The following is a 12,354-nucleotide window of genomic DNA, read 5'->3' as shown; positions in this document are numbered from 1 at the left end:
AATGTAGACCACTTCCCTTCCCAAAATAAAATCATTCCAGTTGTAAAAATGAGATAAGATCATGTGTTCTTTTAAGACAAATGCATCCTTAACAGATACAATGTTTCCAAGCTTTTTAACCAGGTTATCAATTTTCCACTCTAATAATGTGTAGGGTAGCTTTTGCACGTTTATTTGCCTTTCCTTTAGCTCAATACCTGGTGATAAAATATAGATTCTAACTCAGAGTTCCATGGCCGAGTCATCCATTCAAGTCACTTGAGGTATTTATTACATTTAGATTTCTGTACTTCTCAAATATTCTAAATCAGAAATGATCATGAATCCTTTCTTTCTTTCTTTTTTTTTTTCTCTTCTTGGCCGCAACGCACCGCGCAGCTTCTGGGATCCAGTTCCCCGACTAGGATTGAACCCAGCCCACGGCAGTGATAGCGCCACATCCTAACCACTAGGCCACCAAAGAAGTCCCATGAATCCTTATTTTTAAAAGCTCCCAGATATGGGGCTCACTAATACACCTAGAGTTTAGAAGCCACTGCCCTTAAAATTTTAAATGGTTATGAGCGTTAATTAAAACGACCAATTTAAAGACAATTCAGACATGGTACACGCTAAAAGATCACTCCTATAAGTATACACCTCACTGCAAAAAGAGAAGCTGTCCTGGGTTTCAGGTTTATGGTTAATACACGGGAGGCCTACAGTCTCCAACAGGTGGGCCAGACTCTGTTGCATAAGTAAGGGAACCAGCTCCCCCTGGTGTTCAGTGTCCGTCATGACCGCCTGAGGGTGCTGAACAAGAGAAGTGCCAAGGTCAGGAACTTGCAAAATTTCGTTTTTCACGAACGAAAAACTCTCACGGCCAAATCACAATGACCACAGTGACTATGGATCTCCTAGAGGGGAAATGGGACAGCAAAACTGATACCCCAGAACACTTTATCTATAAAGGCTTTTAAAATATAGCTCACCCAAGGTTATGGGAAAAAAATACAAATTGTGGCCATGAATTTACATTATTTATCTACCTTTCCAGCAACTCAGGAAGAGAACAAGCACGCTGACCATCCTAGCAACTTACTCCCCTAGAATTCGACCCAAACTTTACCTTCTCTACACTGGGGACTCTCTTGCTAAGTCCCGACTTCACCGCGCATCTCCCAATTGTGTGAGAGCAGCAATGCCACCTTAACCTGTCTCTCAGCAGAAGCCTTGATCCTCCTCCCCACATCCTACTGGCTCTGCTTTCTAAATATATCCAGAACCTGACTGCCTTTGCCAACTCCGCCAGCAGCCCTGATCCGAGTCAATGTCATCTTCGCTCGATCACTGCAATCGTCTTCCAGCAGGTTTGCCCACTTCCGCTCTCGCCACACATGTACCCCAGCCCACCCTGGCCTTCGTTTTCCAGACAGAAGCCTTGCAACAATCCTTTTAAAGCATGAATGTACACGACCACATGCCTGAGCCTAGTACTTTCTGCCCGGCTCTCACTGCACCAGCTTTATTATTGTTCCTTGAAATCACACGCCTCAGGCCTTGGCATCTGTGGTTCCCTTTGCCTGGTCCCACTTCCCTGAGATGTGCACATGACATGAGCCTTCAATTTGGTCCCCCCCCCCACAAAAGTCACCCCCCTGAGGAGGCATGCCTGAATATCCTATCCAAAACAACACTTGTTTCTACCCCTTTACTCTGATGTTATAAAAGTATTGTTTACTCACTTATTATCATTAAGGCATAGCAGTTTTTTGTTCACCGCTATATTCCCAAGGCTTTGAGCAGGGCCTGACACACTGTAGGTGATGCTCCAAAAATACTGCTGAATGGATGAGTTAATGAGTGCCTCATTTTTCACTGACTTTTTCAAGAGCAAAAAAAAAAAAATGGTACCTATTTACGATTACACTCAAGAGGCTGGTGCTTCTATGAAGCAGCTGGACGGCCTGAAAGCACTGTGCTCAAAACCTGCTGGTCCCAGGCTCGCCCCGCACTCCGTACGCCTCCCTCTCCCCTGCCTGAGTGAGCCAGAGACCCCTAATCAGCTGCTCCTTTAACCCCGTCCTGTCTGCCCTCAGGTGACCTACACGCAGAGGCAGGGCCAAATCCAAAGCTGAACCCCAGGAGCTGTACGAACAAAGAAGAGAAAGGGAAATCTCTCCCAGCAGGCTCAGGAGCAGCGGATTAAATCTCCACAATCAACTTGATGTGCCCTGCACCTGGGGAATACCTGAATAGACAACGAATCATCCCAAAATTGAGGCAGTGGACTTTGGGAGCAACTGTAGACTTAGGGTTTGCTTTCTGCATCTAATTTGTTTCTGGTTTTATGTTTATCTTAGTTTAGTATTTAGAGTTTATTATCATAGGTAGATTTGTTTATTGATTTGGTTGTGCTCTTCCTTTTTTTTTTATATTTCTATTTCTTTTTCCGTTTTCTCTTTTTGTGAGTGTGTATATGTATGCTTCTTTGTGTGATTTTGTCTGTATAGCTTTGCTTTTACCATTTGTCCTAGGGTTCTGTCTGTCCGTTTTTTGTTTTGTTTTGGTTTTTTTTAGTATAGTGTTTAGTGCTTGTTATCATTGGTGGATTTGTTTTTTGGTTTGGTTGCTCTCTTCTTTCTTTTATTACTTTTTAATTTTTTTATTTTTAATAATTTTTAAACTTTTTTATTTTAATAACTTTATTTTATTTTTTTCTGTCTTTCTTTCTTTCTCCCTTTTCTTCTGAGCCGTGTGGCTGACGGGTCTTGGTGCTCTGGCCCCGTGTCAGGCCTGTGCCTCTGAGGCGGGAGAGCAGAGTTCAGGACACTGGTCCAGCAGAGACCTCCCAGCGCCATGTAATATCAAACAGCGAAAGCTCTCCCAGAGATCTCCATCTCAACGCTAAGACCCAGCTCCACTCAATGACCAGCAAGCTACAGGGCTGGACACCCCATACCAAACAACTAGCAAGACAGGAACACAACCCCACCCATCAGCAGAGAGGCTGCCTAAAATCATAATAAGGTCACAGACACCCCAAAACACACCACCAGATGTGGTCCTGCCACCAGAAAGACAAGATCCAGCCTCATCCACCAGAACACAGGCACCAGTCCCCTCCACCAGGAAGCGTACACAACCCACTAAACCAACCTTACCCACTCGGGGCAGACACCAAAAACAACAGGAATTACAAACCTGCAGCCTGCGAAAAGGAGACCCCAAACACAGTAAGTTAAGCAAAATGAGAAGACAGAGAAACACACAGCAGATGAAGGAGCAAGGTAAAAACCCACCAGACCTAACAAATGAAGAGGAAATAGGCAGTCTACCTGAAAAAGAATTCAGAGTAGTGACAGTAAAGATGATCCAAAATCTTGGAAATAGAATGGAGAAAATACCAGAAATGTTTAACAAGGACCTAGAAGAACTAAGGAGCAAACAAACAATGATGAACAACACAATAAGTGAAATTAAAAATTCTCTACAAGGAATCAATAGCAGAATAACTGAGGCAGAAGAACAGATAAGTGACTTGGAAGATAAAATAGTGGAAATAGCTACCGCAGAGCAGAGTAAAGAAAAAAGAATGAAAAGAATTGAGGACAATCTCAAGCCAGAAGGGAGTGGCATGATATACTTAAAGTGATGAAAGGGAAGAACCTACAACCAAGATTACTCTACCCAGCAAGAATCTCATTCAGATTCGATGGAGAAATCAAAAGCTTTACAGACAAGCAAAAGCTAAGAGAATTCAGCACCACCAAACCAGCTCTACAACAAATGCTAAAGGAACTTCTCTAAGTGGGAAACACAAGAGAAGAAAAGGACCTACAAACACAAACCCAAAACAATTAAGAAAATGGTAATAGGAACATACATATCAATAATTACCTTAAACGTGAATGGGTTAAATGCTCCAACCAAAAGACACAGGCTTGCTGAATGGATACAAAAACAAGACCCATATATATGCTGTCTACAAGAGACCCACTTCAGACCTAGGGACACATACAGACTGAAAGTGAGGGGATGGAAAAAGATATTCCATGCAAGTGGAAATCAAAAGAAAGCTGGAGTAGCAATACTCATATCAGATAAAATAGATTTTAAAATAAAGAATGTTACAAGAGACAAGGAAGGACACTACGTTATGATCAAGGGATCAATCCAAGAAGAAATATAACAATTATAAATATATATGCACCCAACATAGGAGCACCTCAATACATAAGGCAACTGCTAACAGCTCTAAAAGAGGAAATCGACAGTAACACAGTAATAGTGGGGGACTTTAACACCTCACTTACACCAATGGACAGATAATCCAAACAGAAAATTAATAAGGAAACACAAGCTTTAAATGGCACAATAGACCAGATAGATTTAATTGATATTTATAGGACATTCCATCCAAAAACAGCAGATTACACTTGCTTCTCAAGTGTGCACGGAACATTCTCCAGGATAGATCACATCTTGGGTCACAAATCAAGCCTCAATAAATTTAAGAAAATTGAAATCATATCAAGCATCTTTTCTGACCACAACGCTATGAGATTAGAAATCAATTACAGGGAAAAAAACCATAAAAAACACAAACACATGGAGGCTAAACAATACGTTATTAAATAACCAAGAGATCACTGAAGAAAGCAAATAGGAAATCAAAAAATACCTAGAGACAAATGACAATGAAAACACGATGATCCAAAACCTATGGGATGCAGCAAAAGCAGTTCTAAGAGGGAAGTTTATAGCTATACAAGCCTACCTCAAGAAACAAGAAAAATCTCAAATAAACAATCTAACCTTACACCTAAAGGAACTAGAGAAGAACAAACAAAACCCAAAGTTAGCAGAAGGAAAGAAATCATAAAGATCAGAGCAGAAATAAATGAAATAGAAACAAAGAAAACAATAGCAAAGATCAATAAAGCTAAAAGCTGGTTCTTTGAGAAGATAAACAAAATTGATAAACCATTAGCTAGACTCATCAAGAAAAAGAGGGAGAGGACTCAAATCAATACAATTAGAAATGAAAAAGGAGAAGTTACAACAGACACCACAGAAATACAAAGCATCCTAAGCGAATACTACAAGCAACTCTATGCCAATAAAATGGACAACCTGGAAGAAATGGACAAATTCTTAGAAAGGTATAACCTTCCAAGACTGAACCAGGAAGAAATAGAAAATATGAACAGACCAATCACAAGGAATGAAGTTGAAACTGTGATTAAAAATCTTCCAACAGACAAAAGTCCAGGACCAGATGGCTTCACAGGTGAATTCTATCAAACATTTAGAGAAAAGCTAACAGCCATCCTTCTCAAACTCTTCCAAAAAATTGCAGAGGAAGGAAAACTCACAGACTCATTCCACGAGGCCACCATCACCCTGATTCCAAAACCAGACAGATACTACAAAAAAAGAAAATTACAGACCAATATCACTGATGAACATAGATGCAAAAATCCTCAACAAAATACTAGCAAACAGAATCCAACAACACATTAAAAGGATCATACACCATGATCAAGTGGGATTTATCCCAGAGATGCAAGGATTCTTCAATATATGCAAATCAATCAATGTAATACACCATATTAAGAAATTGAAGAATAAAAACCATATGATCATCTCAATAGATGCAGAAAAAGCTTCTGACAAAATTCAACACCCATTTATGATAAAAACTCTCCAGAAAGTGGGCATAGAGGGAACCTACTTCAACATAATAAAGGCCATATATGACAAACCCAGAGCAAACATCATTCTCAATGGTGAAAAACTGAAAGCATTTCCTCTAAGATCAGAAACAAGACAAGGATGTCCACTCTCACCACTTTTATTCAACATAGTTCTGGAAGTCCTACCCATGGCAATCAGAGAAGAAAAAGAAATAAAAGGAATACAAATTGCAAAAGAAGAAGTAAAACTGTCAGTGTTTGCGGATGACACGATACTATACATAGAGAATCCTAAAGATGCTACCAGAAAAGTACTAGAGCTAATCAATGAATTTGGTAAAGTTGCAGGATACAAAATTAATGCACAGAAATCTCTTGCATTCCTATACACTAATGATGAAAAATCTGAAAGAAAAATTAAGGAAACACTCCCATTTACCATTGCAACAAAAAGAATAAAATACCTAGGAATAAACCTACCTAGGGAGACAAAACACCTGTATGCAGAAAACTATAAGACACTGATGAAAGAAATTAAAGATGATACAAACAGATGGAGAGATATACCGTGTTCTTGGATTGGAAGAATCAATACTGTGAAAATGACTATACTACCCCCAAAGCAATCTACAGATTCAATGCAGTCCCTATCAAATTACCAATGGCATTTTTTACAGGACTAGAACAAAATATCTTAAATTTGTATGGAGACACAAAAGACCCCGAATAGCCAAAGCAGTCTTCAGGGAAAAAAATGGAGCTGGAGGAATCAGACTCCCTGACTTCAGACTATACTGCAAAGCTACAGTAATCAAGACAATATGGTACTGGCACAAAAACAGAGATACAGATCAATGGAACAGGATAGAAAGCCCAGAGATAAACCCATGCACCTATGCTCAACTAATCTATGACAAAAGAGGCAAGGATATACAATGGAGAAAAGACAGTCTCTTCAATAAGTGGTGCTGGGAAAACTGGACAGCTACATGTAAAAGAATGAAATTAGAACACTCCCTAACACCACACACAAAAATAAACTCAAAAGGGATTAGAGACCTAAATGTAAGACTGGACACTATATAACTCTTAGAGGAAGACATAGGAAGAACACTCTTTGACATAAATCACAGCAAGATCTTTTTTGATCCACCTCCTAGAGTAATGGAAATAAAAACAAAAATAAACAAATGGGACCTAATGAAACTTCAAAGCTTTTGCACAGCAAAGGAAACCATAAACAAGACGAAAAGACAACCCTCAGAATGGGAGAAAATATTTGCAAATGAATCATTGGACAAAGGATTAATCTCCAAAATATATAAACAGCTCATGCAGCTCAATATTAAAAAAACAAACAACCCAATCCAAAAATGGGCAGAAGACCTAAATAGACATTTCTCCAAAGAAGACATAAAGATGGCCAAGAAGCACATGAAAAGCTGCCCAACATCACTAATTATTAGAGAAATGCAAATCAAAACTACAATGAGGTATCACCTCACACCAGTCAGAATGGGCATCATCAGAAAATCTACAAACAACAAATGCTGGAGAGGGTGTGGAGAAAAGGGAACCCTCTTGCACTGTTGGTGGGAATGTAAATTGATACAGCCACTATGGAGAACAGTATGGAGGTTCCTTAAAGAACTAAAAATAGAATTACCATATGAGCCAGCAATCCCACTACTGGGCGTATACCCCGAGAAAACCGTAATTCAAAAAGACACAAGCACCCCAATGTTCACTGCAGCACTATTTACAATAGCCAGGTCATGGAAGCAACCTAAATGTCCATCAACAGATGAATGGATAAAGAAGATGTGGCAATGGAATATTACTCAGCCATAAAAAGAAACGAAATTGAATTATTTGTAGTGAGGTGGATGGACCTAGAGTCTGTCATACAGAGTAAAGTCAGAAAAAGAAAAACAAATACCATATGCTAACACATATATATGGAATCTAATTATGAAGAACCTAGGGGCAGGACAAGAATAATGATGCAGATGTACACAACGGACTTGAGGACATGGGGAGGGGGAAGGGTAAGCTGGGACGAAGTGAGAGAGTGGCATGGACATATATACACTACCAAATGTAAAACGGATAGCTAGTGGGAAGCAGCCGCATAGCACAGGGAGATCAGCTCAGTGCTTCGTGGCCACCTAGAGGGGTGGGATAGGGAGGGTGGGAGGGAGACGCAAGAGGGAGGAGATATGGGGATATATGTATATGCAGAGCTGATTCACTTTGTTATATAGCAGACACTAATACACCATTGTAAAGCAATTATACTCCAATAAAGATGTTTAAATAAAAAAAAAAAAAAGCCCTGCTGGTCCAGGGACTTCCCTGGTGGCGCAGTGGTTAAGAATCCGCCTGCCAATGCAGGGGACATGGGTTCGAGCCCTGGTCCAGGAAGATCCCACATGCCGCAGAGCAACTAAGCCCGTGCAGCACAACTGCTGAGCCTGCGCTCTAGAGCCCATGAGCCACAACTACTGAGCCCACATGCCACAGCTACTGAAGCCCGCGCACCTAGAGCCCGTGCTCCATAACAAGAGAAGCCACTACGATGAGAAGCCGGTGCACCACAATGAAGAGTGGCCCCCGCTCGCCGCAAGTGGAGAAAGCCCCACACAGCAACGAAGACCCAACGCAGCCAAAAATAAACTAAATAAATAAATTTGTTAAAAAAAACCCTGCTGGTCCAACATCTGAGATGGGTCTCAAAGGGCAGTAAGGTCCTATATGGGCAGGTCAGCTCTGAGGAAGAAAACATAAATCCATCAGAGACTAAACAAACAGTGGGAAGAAATCACCACTAGGGTAGGTACGTCAGTCTTCCGTATCTGCTGGTTCCACATCTGAGGAGCCAACCGAGGACTGAAAACATTTGGAAAAAAAAAACTTCCAGAAAGTTCCAAAAAGCAAAACTTGAATTTCCCACACTCCTGGCAACTATTTAAATAGCATTTACATTGTACTTACAACTATTTATATTGTATCCGGTATTATAAGTGATCTATGGATGATTTAAGGTATACTGGAGGATGTGCATAGGTAATATACAAATACTACACCATCTTATATCAGGGACTTGAGCATCCACAGATTTTGGTACTGGGGGCAGGGGCAGGTCCTGGAACCAATCCTCCTGCAGATACAGGGAGACTGAATGCGAACGGAATGCTGTGAGTTTGAACATACTGCTGGTGTGGAATTTGTTTTAACTTAACCTATTTTCCAGTAGACTTTTTTTTCATGATGCCTTCCCCCCCCCCTCACCCGCACCAGACCGCACACAGCTTGTGCGATCTTAGTTCCCTGGCCCGGGCCCTTGGCGGCAAAAGCACGGAGTCCTAACCACTGGACCGCCAGGGAATTCCCTCACGATGCTTTTTTTTTTTTTTCCAGTGGCTCAACTGGTAGCAAGTGCTTTTCTATATATTGAGTCTCTCTCTTTTTTTTTTTTTGGTGCTAAAGCAAAGCACTGTGATTTCTCTGACTTTGAGCAACCCCAGATGGCCCAACTTGAATAGAAAAGAGGTTGAAAGAAAGTTTAATCTTATAAGCTCTTCTATAAACAATGTGAAAAAAAATTGGTTAGGTGTCTGGCTTGTGGTATTTTACTTCTTATGAGGTCATACAGCACGGTGACAACAGAGCAGAACCTGAAATTGGGGAGATCTGGTCCCATTTCTGCCATTGGCGTAACTAACTACACAAGAGTTTACTTCGCTACTGCGGGCTTGTTTGCACATAAACACTTCCCAACTTTGCTTTCCAAAAGTGGAAAGGACGCACCAGGCCCTTGGCAATGGGAGGAGAGAGTAAAGAACCATCCGCCACAGGGAATAACTCCAAGACCCCAGAGCAAATCTACAGGGAATCCAGAGGCCCTTACAGTGTTCCCCACCTTTCAGCCTGAATGTACACACTGTCCAAAGACCCCGTGACCTTTTCCTTTCAAAAGCCTCACTCCCTTGTTACTTCAGCTTCATAGGGACATCTTTCCATGCAGACTAGAAATCGGTCCTAATTGAGCTCCGCCCTGTCCAATACAGCAGCCAGGACCCGTGGGACCTGTTGACCACTTGAAATGCGGCCAATGGGAACTGAGAGGCGCTGCCCCAGTAAAATACATGCGGAATTTGAAGACTTAGTAGGTGAAAATAACGTGAAGTTCTCAGATAAGTCAGAGAAAGACTAATGCTGTATGACATCACATACACGTGGGCTTTACAAGAGCAGAACTGATACAAATAGGGAAGAGAATGGTGGTTATCAGGGGCTAGGGGAGGGCGAACAAGAGCGAAGCGGTGTTAGGATCCAAATTCGCAACTAGTTGATAAATAAATCCTGGAGATTAGTGCACAGTACAGGGATGACACAGACAACAATACCGTATTATAAACATCAAACCTGCCAGAAGACTAGGTCTTAGTTATTCCCAGACACACACACACACACACACACATGCAAGGAATGCAAAATATGTAAGTCTTATACCCATCACCCGTTGGTAATATTCTGGACGTACTGGAGTACGCAGACTACATGATTACATTAATTTCACCTGCTTCTCTCTGCACGCTCTCACGGGGCTCCTAGAAACATGCCCTGCCACAGTGGCTTGTGTTACACCGGCCGGAGCCGCTCTGATCACCCATCGGAACCGAGGCAGGGAATGAGGTTAAGGCTCCACAGGCCTCGGCACCGCTGGGTCCGCGCGGATGCACTCACGGCTCTGCGCCCGCGCCCCTCGCCCGCCGGCCTCCAGCCCCGCCTGCGGCCCACGTGGCTGCGCTGCGCTCGGTTGTCCGGTCCCGCAGCAGGGAGGCCCGCTGCGCCCCTCGGTCCGGTCGGTCCGGACGGAGGAGCCCCGGGCGGAAGCTGCCGGGCGCTTCCTGCGGGGGAGAGGGAGGAGGAGGGAGAGAGGGAGGAGGGGGGTCGGGGGACCGGGATGGGAGCGCGCTCGTTCGCGGCGCGGGCATCTCTGCTGCGGGGCGGGGTCCGCGCTTGGCCTCCCGCTTTAGTCTCTGCAGCCTGAACTGAAAAAGTAACCCTTCCCTTGACCCTAGAGACACTGCTGAGTCCCTGGGCGCCACCGTGAACTCTCCAGTCTTCTAGAATGGTGTTCACCCGTGGAAAATTACTCTCTTTACTCCCAAATACCTTGTTCCTCCAGCATTTGCAGAGCAAAAGCTGCGTAGGTTTCTGTTTGTCACTAAGTGAAAATCATTCTTAAAAACTACAAAGATTTACCTACAGTGTACAAATTTAGTTGCAGGAAACAAATTATCTTTTGTAATTTAACCCTAAGAAATGTTCCAAAAGTAAATGCAATGCAGTAATTGGTTATACACACTTCAGTGATGATTTCTAAATAAGTGCCCATGACCTAAAACTTCTGCTGGTCCAACTTGTGACAAGAGTGAATGATTTGTTTCAATAGACCTTTTTCCTGGTCTCACAGTGCAGAGGCGGTGCAAACAGGCTTCTATCTTGACCAAATAACTGTAACCCCCAAATGACACACACAGCCAAATCTGAGTTCTTTTAGGCTTGTAACTAACGCCGACCACAGGACTAAAGCTGTGCTTACCCTGCAGGAAAAGGAAAGGAAACTGAACGGGAGTGGAGAAGAGCTAAAGCACACAACTCCAGGAAGACACACAACCCGCAATACAATCCATCAAAGTCCACGCTGCACTGGGTTCGCTCTGCAGTATCAGAATGACCAAGTGTCTGCCCTCCAGTTAGTTTTAACAGCAAACCACCATTTTCTAAATGACTCAGGGAGGTTTAATTGAGTAGGAGAGTGAATGGAAGAGAAACCGTTGATTCGGTTCGAAAATGTGCTTTAAATCATACTGCAATAAATAATAACAGTGGAAGGATTTAGGCATCGACGTTAAAAAATTACCTTTAGTTTCACCCTCAAGATTAAAGGAGAAGTGGGAGCTCTGCTCAGCAGGCAGTCATGTGCTTTGCTCTAATTTCTAGATTTCCGGGAGACGCGGATGCAGCTGAGGCAGGCTCTCAGGTCTGAGGTCTTCGCCCTGTTCCCTACGGTGGGAATCCAGCCCATGTTCCCAGCCAGACAGGCTGTGGTGGGCATTGCTGGCACACCCACGGGGAACCCCACCCGACACTCTCCCTCAAAGAAACAATGCGACAGAAAAAGTGCAACACTCACAACCGTAAGGACCAGTATGTAAGAGGGAAGAACAAACCTGACTCCATACTGGATCTGTATCTTTCACTTTAACCTTCCTGCTCTACAGCTTTTGCTCCAATTTAAGAATGTTGCCTAGAGCCTGAAATATACAGAAGAGCCCATTCTCAAGGCTCTGACCTTTAAGGGTGTAACACTTTTTCATTCATATACAGAGGAAAAGCTGCAGAACAGAATAACATTTATCTTGTTGGAGGTTTACAGGAACATGGTGACCTGACCTACGGGGACAGCTGCAAGAACAAAGGATTCTGACACCAAGAAGTTTGCAACAACCAACCACGCCCCCGCCCCTTTTGGTATAAAAGCAGCCTGAATTCTAACTCCTTTGGGACACTAGTCCACCATCTTCTCGGTCTGCTGGCTTTCTGAATAAGGTCACGATTCCTTGCCCCCAAAACTCTCCTCTCGACTTACTGGCCTGCTGTGCCG

At 42.9% G+C, this 12,354-nt stretch overlaps 1 protein-coding gene across 2 annotated transcripts in view; it reads right to left on the bottom strand.

The window, feature by feature from the left end:
- ARSG (arylsulfatase G) overlaps positions 1-10,605 on the bottom strand; it is a 117,135-nt gene extending 106,530 nt beyond the window's left edge. Inside the window, exon 1 of one of the 2 annotated variants that reach the window (XM_082370464.1) lies at positions 10,261-10,605. The gene's annotated coding sequence lies outside the window, so the exon portion shown is untranslated. The remainder of the gene's footprint in view (positions 1-10,260) is intronic. The other variant, XM_082370468.1, reaches the window with a different exon arrangement.
- Between the last annotated feature and the right edge of the window lie 1,749 nt (positions 10,606-12,354).

The sequence above is a fragment of the Balaenoptera borealis genome (genome assembly GCF_965194805.1).
Source record: "Balaenoptera borealis genome assembly, chromosome: 20".
Taxonomy (NCBI): domain Eukaryota; kingdom Metazoa; phylum Chordata; class Mammalia; order Artiodactyla; family Balaenopteridae; genus Balaenoptera; species Balaenoptera borealis.
This window is presented reverse-complemented; position numbering and strand designations above follow the sequence as displayed.